At 43.4% G+C, this 6,000-nt stretch overlaps 1 long non-coding RNA gene across 1 annotated transcript in view; it reads left to right on the forward strand.

Moving 5' to 3' along the window:
* LOC120585480 (uncharacterized) overlaps positions 1–6,000 on the forward strand; it is a 160,128-nt gene that overhangs the window by 124,474 nt on the left and 29,654 nt on the right. The window contains exons 6-7 of the long non-coding RNA XR_005648337.1: positions 420–541; positions 5,418–5,474. This is a non-coding gene — a long non-coding RNA (uncharacterized LOC120585480). The remainder of the gene's footprint in view (positions 1–419; positions 542–5,417; positions 5,475–6,000) is intronic.

Below are 6,000 nucleotides of genomic sequence, written 5' to 3' on the forward strand. Positions count from 1 at the left end.
ACCACCCACATCATCTAAGACAAAAGCTTGGCCTGTCAGCCTTTGCTGACAGAAGCTGCCCTCAGCTTTGCCTGTGTTAAACAGCCAGCCGCAAACCCTTCTGAGCCAGCCCAGGAAGCGCCCTGGAGTGCCAGGCTGGCAGTCTCAGAAGCCACTAACAAGGTGATTTCTTTTCACGGACACTCCCTTCCCCTTTGCCAGAAACGTAAGGATGAGCTACCTCATAAACTCCTGGCTACCTTTGCTCCCCCTGAAGTCACAAGTTCTTTGTTTATCTTTTCTTTTTAAACCCTGGGAAAAGTATATCAAAGTGATTGGGTCTGCCAGAAGTTTGTGCACTTGGGAACTGGCGCTGTGACAAACGCCTGCGGAGAAGAAAAAAGATTTCTCTGTGTCTTAGTGTTATTTTCTCCCTTGAGATGTTTCCAGGGACTTGAAAGCAGGGCTGTAACGAGGAACTGATGAAACTTGCTCGTATGAAAACCGAACGTCGGTGTGAACAACCAGCTCTCTCTGCCTCCACCCCAGCCCGGCGGCCCAGGTAACCGATCCGCTATCACAGAAATGAGCTGGGAAACCGCGTGTAGCCGGTGAAAACGCGCTTACCTGGCCAGGGGAGAAGCCTTCCCTGTGCTCTCCATGGTTTAGTCTGCTTGAATTTTAAAACATGCTTCAGAAAGAGCGTGCCCCAAATTCCCTTTGGGGGTTCTCTCCCTACATGAAAACTTAGGGAACTTACTCGGCTAATAGGTCAAAGATTTCTTTGGGCTCGTCCCATTGTTTCGAGGGAGTCCTTGCCTCCTCGGCGCTTTGTGGTCCTATGATATGATTCCTTTCTCCAGTTTCTCCACATCTAAAGAGGGGAATTGCGCCATCATTCACATAAGGTTTGGAAAAGAGCAGAGAGCTGGGGCCATAGAGAGTGTTTAAACCGTCGTCTCCACGACTGGTCACACATGGCTGCAACATTTCTTCGGAAAACCCGAGTTTCCCCAAAACCTAAAGAAAGCATCCGAGAGTCTGCAAGCTGGCCTGCCGTGCTGTAGGGGTGCTGTGCCCAGAACCTAGAGGATAACCCAGGTCCTGTGGCCTTTGTGGGGCCCAGAGACTCAAGGGATCATCTGACACGGGTGCTTGACAAAATCGTGCAGGTCAGTAACACATTTAGGGAGCGCATAGCTCCACGCCCAAGGCCATTCTTTTCTTTCTCTCTCTGGCTCGCCCAGGTGTTATTGACATCACTCCGCAGCCGCTCTGCCTGGTGCTCTTACCTTCACTCATCCCTCAAACTGTCACCTTGGAAAGCACTTGGTAAACCAACGGAACTGCCGAGCTGTTGGCTGGGTACCTTTCTCCCAGCCACCTCAGAGCATTCGCGGCTAGCAGTGCCTATCGCCTTTCAACGGAAGGTGTACTTTTCCAACTCCAGAAGTCTGGATGCTTGGGACAGAAATGGTGATTGGGGAACACTTTTTTCCTTTGTGGAGGTACTGAGGAGAGGGGAGCCTATCAGAACCCATCAAATAGCATGATATGTAAATAAAATGATAGACAATACCTGAGAGCCAATCGATGTATTTATTTAACTTAATCTTTACTTCTGCCCCCGTTAGGCAGGTACTAGTATCATTCCTACTTTATGAATAAGCAAACTAAGTCTTGAGGAGTTTAAGTAACTTGCCCAAGATTGCACAGTAAGAGATGGAATTGGCTTCGAATCTTATGTAATCCGACTCCAAAGTCTATGTTCCCAAATCATGTGCAATGTCAGTGGTGGTAGTGCTAGTGACACTCATCATAGCAACGAACGTTTGTGGAGAGCTCTTGCACCACGAATGGTGACAAGTCCTTCATATGTGTTCTCCTATTTGATCCTCATCATCCCATGAGGTAGGTAGTTTCACGGATCTACTTTTTATGTACAAGGAGACTAAAGCACAGAGAAGCAAAGTTTACATTAATTTAAAGTTATCCCATTCAAAGGTGTATTCAAAATTACGTAGCTAGTAAGTTGCAGAGTTGTGAATTCAAACTCAAGCAAACCGACTCTAGAGTCTGTGTTCTTCATACATCCCTGCCTTCGATGACTCCATTTTTATCTCCACAGAGACAGAAGTGACTCTGCCGTCACAGTGGCCATTATGACATGCAGGCCTTTAGACTTTGCTTTAGAAACTGGTTCACTCACCTTCCCCCAGAACTCCTCTACCTGCTGAGGGCAGCATTGGCACCCATAGGAGGCAGCGAGATGGCGGAGTGAAGTTCCGGTCTCGCTGATCAATTCCCAGGACCATCTCTGTGCTCTTATGTCATTACGTACATTCCGGGTAGAACCGAATTTGTCTTCCTTTAGTTTCTTGGCCCCCGCTACATGTGTGAAGCTGATCTGAAAGCCCACCAAATGATGTCTTTCAAAAGGCCCTCCGAATTGACGTCACCCTGGACAATGCTACAGAAGAAGAGTTTATTTTAGTTCTGGACAGGAGAGAGAGAGAGAGTGGGCAAGCAGAGGGGGAGATTCTAGCCCGAAAGTCAGCTGGAATACAGTGCCAGGTGTCCAATCCCAAAGGACCAAGAAGCCACCCAGGAGAACCATTGTCCTGAGGGAAGAAGGAACCAGACAGGATACCCCTCAGTGATAAAGCTTGACCACTCGTGGGGAAGACGATGGGATGACAGTTCTGAGAATGGCCTGGTATATTTCCAGGGCTGTGAGTAAACATTTAAAAAACTCTTCTACTCATAGCCTGTGACCCTGGCGCATAACAGCACTGCATGATTACTCACTCTTAGGGACAGAAAAGCATTCTTCTTCCCTTCTCCATTCCCAGGCATTTAGCATTCCCGAGTCCATTGTGTTCCTCTGGCCAAGGTGGTTGGTTCAGGGATGGCCACACAATCCACCTGGAACCAGTCGCTGGTCTTTTGCAAAAGCGACTGGTAGGAGGACAGCGTATTTCCTCAGGTATTTAAACCTGGGAGGATATAATTTCTTGCTACTGGTGGCCATCGTTTCATCACAGGACATTTGCAAATGAAACCATCATGGAGGATGGCAGGCCTGAGAAGCAGAGGGACACATCATTTGAGCTCTGGATTAATATCCCTTCCTGCTTAAGCCAGTCTGATTTGGGTTTTCTGACCTTTGCCACCCAAAGTTTCCACATTGAGGTTGATAGTGATGGATTGGGTCATTTTTTACTTTGATTTGTCAGAGAAAACCTCTCTGAGCATCTGGAAGCCTGTGGATCAAGGTGCTAATAGCGCGCCATTTCCCGGCCGTGGGATTAGAGGTGATTTTTATTTTATTTTTTTTAAAAGAAAGAAACAATTATTTCTTTGTTAATAGAAAAAATATTCTATATACACTTTCAACTTTTCCTAAAATTGTGCGGCAGTCAACTGATCACACTGCTTCTTTGTCTCGGGCCGCTCCGTACTTGAGGTGTAGCACTTATTCCTCTAAACTCACAGGGATAATTTGTGAGAGAGCTCACAGATGTGTTTTTGCACTTAACGCACACCTCATCTGTCTTCCTCCTGTGAGGTGAGGTTTAGTCTTCTTTCCTGTAACTCGGTTTAGCATCTTTTCTAAGCCAACATGTTTCCAGATTCTCTCTAATCTCGTAAGGTCAATTGCAGAGTTATTTGTCAAATAAAATAATGAATTTATCGTGATATCTACAACCTGGGAGATGATAACAACTAATAGCTTCCAGAGGCAAGATGGAGTTCTCCAAAGCGACTGGAGTGAGGGGGAACCGAGGGACCAGATTTGTTTTCTTGGCATATTTACCTCCTGCTCTCACACACACTCGCTGCATTCACAGGAGAGGCAGAGTGGGAAGCGTTATTTGAATAAAAGTTCCCTCAGGTAGGCTGGAGACTCCACTTAAACCCAGGGTCACGTCTGTCCTCTATTTGGCTGCTGTACTCCTGGGTAGGAGCAAGAATTGTGCGTGCGAGGGAGAAAAGGGGAAGCGTGGGGCCTTTAAAATGACTGAATTTACTAGCTACTCTGAATTGGCTTCCTGTATTTCATTTTGGGAAAGAAAATTCAGAGCCAGTGACAAAAAACTACCGGCTTTTTGAATACCCTCTGGGGAGAAGGTTTCTAGCCTTTCAGAAAGTCTTTCAAATTGACTTAAAAGAGAGAATGTGCATGTGCGTGTGTGTGTGTGTGTGTGTGTGTGTGTATGTGTATGTACGCGCTCCCATGCGCTTTCCACTCACATTCTGCCTTCGGCGTCAGCTGCACGTGGGCTGCGTTCATCACGAGATGAACCATGCTAGCCATTGAAATCGGACTGCCTCCAGCCTGGCCTAGTGCCTGGCGTTACCGATAGCTACTCTACCGTGTATTTAATCATCTAAGAGGGCAGATCTCGGGTTGTGTTCTCATCACAAAATAACCATAAATTAGAGGGCAGGAGGAAAGTTTTGGAGATGGTGGAGAGGTTTACAGAATAGTTTCATGGATATATATGGAGCTCCAAAATCATCAAGTTGTATACATCAATTATGTACAGTTTTTTGTATGTCAAAAAAAAAATAAAATCAAACTGGCCCATTCTGCTTAACATGGCATTCTTGTTTTCTTTTTTCAATTCTAAAAGTAGCGAGAGTTACAGTCGCTCCAAATCTCCTGATCAATGTGCACCGGCAGCAGAAATGGAAAGAATGGCTTATGTTTCTCTAAGCAGATGTGTGTGTATCTTTTCTCTGTGTCTCCTTACATGGGCCATCCATGCATTACCTAGTAGTCATATTCTATTGAATAATACACTATTAATATTTTGCTTCCGAGATTTGGTAACTTTTAACATACACTATTTTATGGATTTTTAGACATTCTTTAGAAATAATACCTTTAGAGATAAAAGTACAGAGAATAATGTAATGAGCCACCATATTCCTGTGACTGAAATTTAATACATATTTGCTTCATTTTTTGAAGTATTAGGAAGTTAGTCCTAGACCTATACCGTTCCATCCCTAAATATTTACTTCCATGTGTAGCTACAATAATTCTTCTTCTGTAATAACACTAGTGTCACTAAGTCTATAAAAGTTAATAATTCTTACTAGTAAACATGTTATATGTTTTTTAAACTTTATGTAATAGTAAAACTATTTTACTAGTTAAGTTTTAGAATTTATACCTAGAATCAACTAGAAATTTATATCATTGTTAACAGACAATATTTCTGCTTTTTATATTTGGTAAAACCTTGGTGTCGCGTTATGGAATAAAACATTTCCTGTGTTCCATCTTAGAAGTTTCGTTGAAAAGCTGATTGAATGAGTCTGTGTTGATTTTTCCTCTCGCATTCTTTAACATAATGTTTTCTTGTTCAAAATACATGTGCTTTTGGCACCGTGAATAATCATTTATTCCTTTGTGATTTTTTTGGTAGGACTTGATGGCTTACTGTGTGTGAGAACAGCTGAATCTCCTCTCAAACTCCACTCCTGTGAGTATGAGAACAGATGACATATTAAACTGTTTTCATTCTATGGGGTTTAACTCACTAATGTGTTAGATGGTCAAGTATAAGAATTATGACCTTAGACTTTAACAGAAGGTCTCTCTAAGGGCCTTGTTAGAAGCCATGTGTTTTCACAGCGTCTGTGGATAGTTTTTAAGGAAAGTTATTAAAAGGTGACCAGTACAAAAGTTCATCTTGACCACTGGGAAAGCGCTCCAGGATCCAAATCAAAGGCATGAGCGGAGTCCCTGCTTGCACCTTACTCGTTCTGTGACTTAGCGCCAGCTACTTTTCTCTGAGCCTCAGTTTCTCGATTTGTTAATGGAGCACATCACAAAATTATAGGGATTAAATCACATATATATAAAACATTTAAAAACTATAGTAGTCTTTATTGACATAAGGTGATAGGGAGTATGTTATAGGCTGTATTATCTCCTCTCCAAATTCATATGATGTGTCTATATAAGAGACATTTTTTTTCTTTCTTTTTCTTTCTCTCTCTCTCTCT

The sequence above is a fragment of the Pteropus medius genome, unplaced genomic scaffold (genome assembly GCF_902729225.1).
Source record: "Pteropus medius unplaced genomic scaffold, Ma_sr-lr_union100, whole genome shotgun sequence".
Taxonomy (NCBI): domain Eukaryota; kingdom Metazoa; phylum Chordata; class Mammalia; order Chiroptera; family Pteropodidae; genus Pteropus; species Pteropus medius.